The sequence below is a fragment of the Chiloscyllium punctatum genome, chromosome 5 (assembly GCF_047496795.1).
Source record: "Chiloscyllium punctatum isolate Juve2018m chromosome 5, sChiPun1.3, whole genome shotgun sequence".
Classification (NCBI taxonomy): domain Eukaryota; kingdom Metazoa; phylum Chordata; class Chondrichthyes; order Orectolobiformes; family Hemiscylliidae; genus Chiloscyllium; species Chiloscyllium punctatum.
Window position 1 is genome coordinate 105,220,590 of NC_092743.1, and position 11,581 is coordinate 105,232,170.

Consider the following 11,581-nt stretch of genomic DNA (forward strand, 5'->3'; position numbering starts at 1 on the left):
TTAAACAATGTTTTTAAATTCCTAGTCATATTTGTAACTTCTGAAAGAGAAATGCATGGAAGAAATGTAATGACACTGCAGCCACAAAGATCTAAAGAAAAGTGACAGCAATACTGCACTAAAAGGTGGTTCAGAATTTACTACCCAAGAGAGCCTTCTTGCAGCTGAGTATCCAAAGGTGATTTTTACGCCAGCATCTTGTACTTTTCTCTCTAAATACTGTGGTTACGACAAGATCTGGAACTCCTGAAGGAGGAGCTAATGAACAGGAAGACCTTTGACAAATGGCACAACAGGCTAGCATGCCTCAAAGTTCCCCAAAGCAGCACTGAATACTTTTGAACAGGCAGATAGACACCTTTTTTCCCTTCTTGGAATAGTACACATTGGACATTAAGACCAAAGTTAAAAATCTCACAACACCAGGTTATAGTCCAACAGGTTTATTTGAAGCACCAGCTTTCGGAGCGCTGAACCTTCATTGGATGGTTCAGAGCAGCACTCCCAAACCTAGTGCTTCCAAATAAACCTGTTGGACTAGAACCTGGTGATGTGTGATTTTTAACTCTGTACACCCTAGTCCAACACCAGCACCTCCAAGTCAATATATTAAGGATAGGTAACTGTTCCATAGTCAATGCCAGCAGTGTGGTCCAGAGGAACTGAATTAAGTGCTGCAAAATGTTTAATGATTTCACAAAGATGGTCAACATCCATGAATTATCATCACTTATTTTTTCCTACAAATAAACCACTAGCTTCACACACTGTTGCGTTACACATATGACCTCCATTCTGTTACCATAACTATCAATGTAGATCTATACCCCATACTGATAGCCTCACATCACCCTCGTACATTTAGCTCAAGCTGCAGGCTGTACACTCATTCTCATAGCTTGTGCACATTGCCAGCTGTTCAATTGTGTCAAGCACATCACCCAGACAGAAACATTCACAGAAATGTTACCACTTTCCTTGCAGGAAAAAATGGACAATAATTGGAGGCATGAATTCATGTCCACACCACTTCATCTTGCCATCCCCATTCTGCATTTTGTTATGATTTAAAAGTTGCAGATGGTGTAACTGTACACCTCCTGCATTCCACCCTTCCCTCACCCCAATCCTGGTGTTTAAGCTTTTTATGTATTCACAATTCCAAGAATTGCCAGACAGCCAGTGCTCTGGATAATTAAATTACTCGAGGATCAAGGGACTGATGAAGAAGAAAAAACATTGCTTGATCTGATCCTTGCAGCTCCGTGCACAGGCTTCAGGGGATAGCGTTTCAGTGAGCTTTGCTCATGATGTTGGAAAAAGGGTAACATGGGTGCCAATTCCCATAATATCATCTTATGTGGCTCAGTGTTAACTTTTGTTTAATAGTTCTCCTCTGAAGCATTTTGAGCCGTGTTTTTTTTATAGGTACTTTCCAAATACAACCTGTTGCTGCTAAGGTACCACTCCAGGGAGTTGCAGTGCTCTGTGGAAGATATCATTTGTGCTCTCACTGTCAATTGGTGCTTGTGCTGAACTAGTACAGATCTTAACCAGACCTTCAACGCACAAAGCCACTTGAGGTCATCTTGCAAGGCAATCTGCCATATCCCCAATAAAATAAAGATCAGCATTCTCAAAAAGCAGGTACAGTCACAGGGTAGCACTTTAGGGAAACACAAGGCCAGGCAAAGATATCCATAGAACAGACACTGGGAGAATGCATTTGCAATGTAAGAGAGGATGTTTTGCTGGATATAATAGGTGTGGGTTGGTTGCTTTGTTATGGCCGTTGTTTCAGGCTAGTGGCTGAGAAGATACTATTATTGTCTGTAACTGGGGTGTGGGAAGGGTCAGGAATAGGTGAGCAGTGGGGATTTGGGATTGTTTTCAGGAGAACTGGAGTTGTTTGAACTGCTGTCCATTTAAAAGGTGGGTGTGCCCGATGGCTTCACCATTTCAGTTCTTCTTTCTCCTCCTGAGATAGTAACTAATCTTTGGCAAGGTCCATACCTTTATGATGACCAGATTGTGGAGGATATAACAGACCGCCACAAGTTGGGACAACCATTGCAGTGAGGGTCGTTCCAGAGCAGCTGAGGTGATGGAAACCAGTTTGCTCCTGGACGATGTTTCTGATAGTAACATGGCTCTCTTTATATGCATATGAGGCACATATGATTGGGTTGCAGAAGGAAGTCATGAGTTAGGTGTTGAATGAAGAATTTTTGATGCCCTTCAGCCAGATTATGATTTGACTTAGTGGGTAAAAGATTGATGGCTAACACAGAATGGACACATCTTGAGTGGTAGGTGAAAATGAGGACTGGAGATGCTGGAGGTTAGAGAGTATGGTGCTGGAAAAACACAGCAGGTCAGGCAGCATCCGAGGAGCAGGAAAATCCATGTTTCGGGCAAAAGCCCTTCATTCGGAATGAGACTGGGAGCCCCGGGGGTGGAGAGATAAATGGGGGGGGGGGGGGGGGGGGGAGAAGGTAGCGGAGAGAGTGCAATAGGTGGAGGTAATGGTGATAGTTCAGAGGGGAAGGGATCGATGGGAAGGAAGATGGACAGGTAGGACAAGTCATGAGGGCAGTGCTGAGCTGGAAGGTTGGAACTGGGTTAAGGTGGGGGGAGGGGAAATGAAGAAACTGCTGAAATCCACATTGATGCCATAGGGTTGGAGAGTTCCGAAGCGGAAGATGTGGCATTCTTCCTCCAGGCTTCAGGTGGTTAGGTAGTGGCGATGGAGGAGGCCCGGGACCTGAACGTCCTTGGCAAAGTGGGAAGGGGAGTTGAAATGTTCAGCCACATGGTGCTGGGGTTGGTTGATGCGGGTGTCCTGGACATGTTCTCTGAAGCGGTCTGCGAGTAGGAGATGTAGAGGAGACCACATCGAGAGCAATGGAGACAGTAAATGACATGTGTGGATGTGCAGGTGAAACTTTATGGATGTGGAAGGCTCCTTTGGGGCCTTGGATGGAGGTGAAGGGGGAAGTGTGAGCGCAGGTTTTGCAAATCCTGCAGGTAGGATAAGGTGCCGGGAAGGAAGCGTGGGCTGTTGCGGGGCGTGGACCTGACAAGGCAGTCATGGAGGGAATGGTCTTTACGGAAAGCTGATGGGGTGGGGAGAAAAATATATCTGTGGTGGTGGGGTCCGTTTGTAGGTGGCGGAAATGGTGGAGGATAATGCAATGTATACGGATGTTGGTGGGGTGGAAGGTGAGGACCTGGGGGTACTTGTCAGGAGTGATACCAGGATAGCAGGTATCAACAGCACGAAGCACTTTCAGCAGCTGGCATCCTTTGCATTTGTAATATACTTCACCACTGAGACATAGTGCCCACAAAAACAAGTGTGTGCAGTTGATGGCACCCTGTGTTGTGGGAAAGCCTACTATTCTGGAAAAGTCACCATGTGTTCTGCACAGTGAAAACCAGCATTCTGGTATAAAGAACCTGTGTCATCTCTCTGATGCAGCAACTGATGGCTAACTAGGAAATGTTAGCTATCTTTCCTGTCAGTTTGGAAGAATTCCAATATGAAAAAGTTGACAGTCGTGGACACTTTCACAGTCAATGTTAGTGTCATTCTCATCTTGCTTTGAAGCTAGAAATCTAGTACCACGAGGTGAAAGAGTTCTGTGAGAACATCTTTTGTGAATTGCAGATGATATACACTGATCCTGCCTGAGGCAAAGGTAAGAAAATGGTGGTCCCAAAGCACCTCAGGTGGGCATGGACTCTGGCTGAGAGCCCCTTCACCTTTTTATGAGCACCCTGTTTTTTTATTTGCTGTCTGTACACAATCTCCCTGTTATGCTGCAGCCCATGTGGGACTGCTACTGTAGTACCCATGACTGAGAGCAAGTGGTTTGCCCAGGTTCCTCGCAGACCCAAGCAAAGTCATTGCCACTTATAGCACTGCTCCCTGCAAACATCACTCACTGTAAGCAACTCCTCAAAATGCTGGCATTTCCAAAGACTCAATCAGATCCAACCAAAAGAATCAGAAACTAAACGCAAGGTGGTAATCCTTTTAAATAGTGCTGGTGTGGAGTTGAGAACTTTCTTGTTGTTGAATACAGATTCAGTTTTTTGTTTTTAAGGGAGGCCTCTGATCTCTGCAGTGAGGTTAGCAGTGATAGTGTCAAAACCAGATCAGTGTTACACACTGACAGACATCACAATCTAGCTACACTGTACAGTTTCCATTCACACTCATAATACCAATGCTAATGCTGTCACCAACACAGTGGTTAGTGCAGGTCACACTGGAAGTTGGTGTAGCGCAAGCCTATTTCAGTATCAAAAGAATTCATGTATTGTGCCAAAATATTGGATGCCATGGAACCAATTTTTACATCTTTTAAGTTAATATTGGAATGACAGACCAAATATTAGCGTGTAATTTCCATTAGAGATGCAAATAGCTGCATCGGGATTACGCTTAGCATCATGTAGCTGCTGACTGATGAATTGGACAACAGTGTTATAAAGAATTACTTAGGTGCTGCATGCAACTGGAGCACCAATAGACATGGTTATTTCCCTTTAATTCTTAACAGGGTCTTTAAAACGTATTTTGGAATCTAACATTCTACTTGATGTACTATCTTTCTCCACTGATTTTGTACATGTAGGAAAATACTTAATGTCAGAATGGAAAGAGAATCTGCTGATTAGTAAATTATTAGAATTAAATTACTGCAGATGCTGGAGATCAGAAATAAAATCAGAAAATGTTGGAGAAACTCAGCACGTTTGGTAGCATTTGTGGAGAGAGAAACAGAGTGAATCATTATTTTGGGTTTTGGTGCTTTTGTGTCTGTACAATTCCATGTCTAAAATTCTCCTAAGGAAGAGGTAGTTGGTTAGTTGGTTTCTAATCTGACGAACAGATCTTAACTGCACAAACCTTTCCAGGAAGGCAATAAGCCAGAAAATACATATGTTATTGCACTATATTGTTGCTCCGTATGTTATTTCTGTGACAGTAACACTGAAGGCAATAATATAATGATACTTTATGATGCAGTGATACGTTCTTGCATGGTTTCTAGCGTTGAATTATATTTGACCAAGTTAATGAGCTAAGCTTTGCTCAGTATTTTCCTAATGAAGGTGGAGCACCTTTCTCAAATGTTTTATTCCAACAGTAATGGCTCCAACTCAGTTTTTTTTAAAACATCTTTCACAGCACAGTCTGTTGCATTGAAAGGCAAAAGGTTTTGCAAAGACAGAAGGGAGCAGAGTTATGCTGGACCATCTAATGTAAATTAATAATATTCTACAATATAAATAGAAACTGCTTCATTATGAGCCATTTGCTTTAGAATTTCATACAGCAGCCCAACCAATTTCCTGTTGACATTATGAGCACAGAGTTTATTCCTTAGGCTGAGCCAACTGCAAAACATTGAACAACTACCCATCTTTTGTTTCATTTATTCAAGTTATACAGAAATTATTAGAACAATGCCTTAAAGTCTCATTGAGGTTTTAAGTACTACGATTAGTTTTTATAAGTTTACAATAATTTATCATCTCAGGTTTGTTTTCCCAGTTGCCACAGATCCACTATGTATTAGTTTAGACATTCAATCATCGTAAAGTTAAAAGAATCAAATCATTGGATGTAGGGCTGCTGTTCAGCATACTTTTGATTTAATTTTACGATGAATCTAGTTAAGTTGTTAACCCATCAATGTTTTGGATGTTTGTATTTTTTAAATCACTTTATGTTTAATTGGTCCATACTCACTTGCTCCTCAGACACTATTTGGATGACTAATGGTAGTCAGGAAGCAGTGACACAGTCTTGGTTGCGAAATGCATGACACATCCTATTGGACAGGGGGAAGAATGAGGTTTCCTTGCCCCATGCCCTGAGTATTGCATTTGGTCTTAAAGGAACATATTAAAGTATCTAATTGCCACTCCCAGTCTCATTCAGCTTTCCCAATCACATTTCTATTTCTGACAATGAACTCTGGATCCCTGACTCTTGCCCTCATCCTGAGCTTCACCTTGTCCCCAAATAAGGTACCAACCTTCCATCAGCATTAAAGATTTACATGCTGCACCATTAGCAAATTGCTGTCCTCTTTCATGTCAGACACTCGGAGCTTTACGGGGAACATTAAAATAAGGAACAATTGCCAATTTCTGGAGAGCTTCAAATCTCGCCTTTCAGATGCACTAGGGCTGAACTACAGTCTCCATGCGTGGCCCAAATTCTGGGGACCAATCTCATAATTTCCAGGAAATTATTTTCTACTTGCTCATTAAACACCTTTTTTTATTCATTCATAGAAAGCAGGCATCATTGGCAAGGTCAGAATTATTGCCCCTACTTGAGTGCCTTGCTGGGCTATTTCAGAGTTAAGAGTCATTCACATTGTTCTGGTCTGCAGTCACAAAAGGACAAGATTAGGTAAGGATGCCAGATTCTCTTCCCTGAATGATATTAGTGAGCCAAGATAGTGGCTATCTTTACTGATAGTATCTTTTTAGTCCAGACTTTCAAGTAACATTAACTTGAAGTAATTGAATTTGAACTCTCTCCAGATCTTTAGCTAGGTCACTTATTTACCAGTCCAGTACCATAAAACCATGCCACTGTTCCCTTCAATCTCAGCAACTTGCCTAAAGTTACAAACATTTGATTGTTGTGTAAAGTGGCCCTTCATACAGCAATAAAGCTTTTACTTTGAAATGATCTTCTGCACATCAACAGCCCTCCCTATTAGGGGAGGGGACAGACTGACAGTTTTAACTGTGATTCTGCTGGTACTTTTTCTTGTAGGTTAGAAGTGGTACGGAGTTCACTGTGAGTGATGGCTAGTTGACTAAGCCTCTGGGGATAAAGGAGTTTATACAAGGCAGGGAGCTTTTAATCATCATCAGATACAATATTTCAGCACTTTGCAAAAGAGATAAATTTCACCAGAAGTGAATGAGCAAATAGTTTGCATTGATACTTCTGGACTGTAGAGGTAAAGGACAGTTAGCTGATTTTCCTAGAAGTTGTAAGTAGCACAGCAGGGAATGTGAAGCAAAGTACTGTGACCAAAAAACCTTAAGACTGGCTCCAGTATAAAACTGGCTCAGTGTAAACGAGCTCAGGTTTCTTACCAACATGTTGCTACTGCACAGCAGGGAAAAAATGCAGTAAGTCCCCATTAAACTCCATATGAAGAAACGGATAAAGATAGCAGAAGATCTTCTGACATTAATGCAAACAATATATTTGAAAAGGTGCAAGAGAATCGTCATTCCTGAGGAGAAATGGTATGATTTTATTTTTATATCAAAATCCTTTTGTACGTTTATTTTGGAGGATTAAAAAGACGTGATTGAATTTTCCACAGGAATATCTGTGAAGCAAACTGCACCTAAATGGTGAGGTTTGAAACTCTTTGGATATTGATTATTTTAGTGTTCCCAGAAAAGCAATCTGACAGGGAAGAGGATGATAAGGTTATGCGTTTGCTAATGATGCAGCAGCCTTTGTAAATATTTCAATGTTGATGAGAAGTTGGGGCTTTGTGTAGAGATAAGGAGAGGTCCAGGGTGAGGGCAGGAGTCAGGGGTTCATTACCACAGTGTGAGGATAAGACAAAGCTTGACGACACATATATCTGCCTTGCATTAAGACCATGAAATGTAACAACAGAAATAAGCCCTTTAACCCATCAAGTCTCCTCCACCATTCTAGGAGATCATGGCTAATCATGTGTTTTCCTGCCTTTTTTTCCATATAACTTGATTCCATTAGTGATTAAAAATCTATCCATCAGAGGTCTAAATATACATTTACATCAGTCTCGATGGCCCACTGTGGTAAAGAATTCCAATAATTCACTGCACTCTGTAAGAAAATGTTCCTCTTCACTTCATGACTTAAATAAGTGACCTTACTCTGAGATTATGCTGTCTGATCCTAGAATCTCCCGTAATAGAAAAGTAATCTCCATTCAAATTCCACTAGATACTATGGTGGGATTTGAACTCATCCCCAAAGCTTTGGACTGGGCCTTTGGATTAGTGGTCTATTGATGTAGCTACCATGCCATGTCTCCAGCATTTATAAGAGCTAGTGATTTCTGAAAACTAATGCCATACCATCAGTTCAAGTCATAGCAGAAGGCCACTAGAATCTTAAAGCCACGTTGTGATGAAATGTTATGTTAAAGAGAGATTTACATGCATTTAGTGCCATTCATAAATTTGTATATCCCAAAACTCTTCACAAAGATAGCAGTACTTTTGAAGCGAAACTTTTGCAGTGGAAACCTGGTCAGAACTACCCTGCTACTCTTCAAAGGTTAAAAAGCACACAACACCAGATTATAGTCCAACAGGTTTGATTGGAAGCACTAGCTTTCGGAGCGTCACTCCATCAGGTGGTTGTGGAGTACACAATTGTAAGGCACAGAATTTATAGCAAAAGTTTACAGTGTGATGTAACTGAAATTATACATTGAAAAATACCTTGATTGTTTGTTGAGTCTCTCATCTGTTAGAATGACCATGATAGTTTCACTTCTTTCAGATGTAAATCACAAAACATTTTGTAAAAGTTACATTCTCAGGTTAACTGTATACAATTAACTGTAACAATTGGTGTCAGCCAGATAATGGCTCACTGCCTTTATTCCTGATGAAGGGCTTTTGCCCGAAACGTCGATTTCGAAGCTACTTGGATGCTGCCTGAACTGCTGTGCTCTTCCAGCACCACTAATCCAGAATCTGGTTTCCAGCATCTGCAGTCATTGTTTTTACCAACTGTTACAGTTAACCTGTGAATGTAACTTTTACAAAACGTTTTGTGATTTACATCTGAAAGAAGTGAAACTATCATGGTCATTCTAACAGATGAGAGACTCAACAAACAATCAAGGTATTTTTCAATGTATAATTTCAGTTACATCACACTGTAAACTTTTGTTCTAAATTCTGTGCCTTACAATTGTGTCCTCCACAACCTCCTGATGAAGGAGCAGCGCTCCGAAAGCTAGTGCTTCCAATCAAATCTGTTGGACTATAACCTGGTGTTGTGTGATTTTTTTTTAACTTTGTACACCCCAGTCAAATCACTCTTCAAAGGGATACTATGAGACCTTTTACCTTGAGAAAATAGATGGAACCTTGGATAACATTCACCCAAACCAGCGTTTCACCTGTAGAATTCCTTCACTAAAATGCCAAGTGAGATATTTAAGTCCCTGGAGTGGGTCTTAAACCATCAATATTTTGAGTATAAAGCAAGAATCACAGAATCACTTTTTGTTTATGTCCTTGATTTTCAGAGCAGTGTTTAGCTTTTAATTCACTGTCAATTTTCTTCTGGAAAGATCTTGCTCAAAACAGTTTTGTTTTTTCCAAGGGATTTTTACCTTATGTCTTTTGCCTTATCTGCTGTTATGGCTTTCCATTAACCTTGAATTACAGGTATTTCTGAGAAATACAATATTCCTCAGCTGCTGTACGCACCACATCCTGAGGTCCTCACTTAATGCCATGTGTTATCATATATACACACTTGACCTCTTTCTCCAGTAGAACTGACTCATTCTGTTTCAACACTGTCGACCATAGTTTCATTTCATCCTATGCCTCATTCTACACATTAACAGGAAATGGAGTTCTTTAGTGTTCTGGAGTTCTGGAGTGTTTAGAAATGCAAAATCCAAAATAATTAAAGCTCCATATCTGAAGAAGGGTCATTCGCTGTCTCTTTGTTTGAACCAATAATCTTCCCTCTCCTACCCCTGAATCTGAATCATATTCTCTGGTTTTTTTTCTTCCGTCCCATCACACTATCATGGAGGTTGCGTTGTCTTTGTTTCCCCCCCCCCCCCCCCCTCCTTTGTCTCCATTCCCATTTAATTGTGTACCATCTACCTTTTGTCACTGTCCATATGCGGCACGGTGGCTCAGTGGTTAGCACTGCTGCCTCACAGCACCAGGGACTTCGATTCAATTCCAGCCTGAGGTGACTGTCTGTGTGGAATTTGCACATTCTCCATATCTGTGTGGGTTTACTCCCACAGGCCAAGTGAATTGGCTATGCTAAATTGCCCATAGTGTTAGATGCATTAGTCCGAGGGGAATGGGTCTGGGTGGGTTACTCTTGGAAGGTCGGTGTGGACTTGTTGGGCCAAAGGGCCTGTTTCCACACTGTAGGGAATCTAATCAAATTATCTTTTAAATTGGTTCCCTCTCCTCTGATATTTGTTCTATTATTCAAAATCACCCCTTATCACCCCTTTCCTCAAAGTAAAGGATATTGATCTTTCTATTCTTGCAAACTGCCAAAATGACATTAAGCCTTCTTTTTTTCTATACTTAATTTTTCAACCTGTTGTTGTGTCCTAGATCTGTGCCATCTATTTTACAGCCCTACATTATAATTTCTGTCATCAGGTTTCCACCCTGAAGCTCTAGCAAATGGTAGAACTTATAACTTCTGAGACCGTGGCTAGGGTACATTTTGTCTTCATCTCTGATCTCTCTGCAAACTAGTTTTCCAATGCCTTTTCTCTGTTGTCCAATTCTATAGAATATCCCTCAGTTTGTCCTGCTTTTCCTTATTCAAATGTAAATACAGAATTTCCTGCAGTGGATTTTATTATTACCTCCACAATTACCTCTAAAGGTCCCCAACAATCTAATCTTGCATCTACAAACATAGAACGTTGAAAAATTGATTGTCTGTTAAGCCATTCAGATGAATCAATTTTTCAATGTATAATTTCAGTTACATCACGCTGTGTAAATTTTTGCTATAAATTCTGTGTTACGATCGAGCCCTCCACTATCACCTGATGAAGGAGCGTCGCTCCAAAAGCTAGTGTGCTTCCAATTAAACCTGTTGGACTATAACCTGGTGTTGTGTGATTTTTAACTTTGTATACCCCAGTCCAACAGCTATTACAAGGGGGCATAGCTTTAAATTAAGGGGGGGTAGATATAGGACTGATGTTAGGGGTAGGTTCTTCACTCAGCGAGTCGTAAGTTCATGGAATGCCCTGCCAGTAGCAGTAGTGGACTCTCCCTCTTTATGGGTATTTAAGCGGGCATTGGATAGGTATATGGAGGATAGTGGGTTAGTGTAGGTTAGGTGGGCTTTGATCGGCGCAACATCGAGGGCCGAAGGGCGCTGTATTCTTCTATGTTCTATGTTCTATGTTCTAACACTGGCATCTCCAAATCTGTCCAACCTAAGTTCCAACTCCTTCAAAACTCTGCTGCCTTTATCCTATTCTCCATTAGGTCCTGTTCACCCAATATTTATTTGCTTTGATAGCTTACATTGATTCCTGGTCTGACAAAGTCTGCAGCATAGAAGTTTCAGTTGACGCTTAGCATTTTTGTCCACACACTACTTCAAAGAACACACCTGATATTGTTTCTGAAATGTTATTTCCTCAGGAAGTAATTGATTCTGAAACCTATTTACAGACCACCGTTAATGGGCTTAGCTATTGAGCAGTTGAGTATTGCTTGCCATCATGAGGAGTTTCCTGAACTACTCAAAACAGCGGATTTTAAAAGACAGCAGAGTTCAACTATT

The 11,581-nt window shown here is 41.0% G+C and overlaps 1 protein-coding gene across 1 annotated transcript in view; it reads left to right on the forward strand.

The window, feature by feature from the left end:
• The window catches only part of gask1a (golgi associated kinase 1A), a 58,405-nt gene that overhangs the window by 7,539 nt on the left and 39,285 nt on the right, over positions 1-11,581 (forward strand). The gene's annotated exons all lie outside the window — the stretch shown is intronic.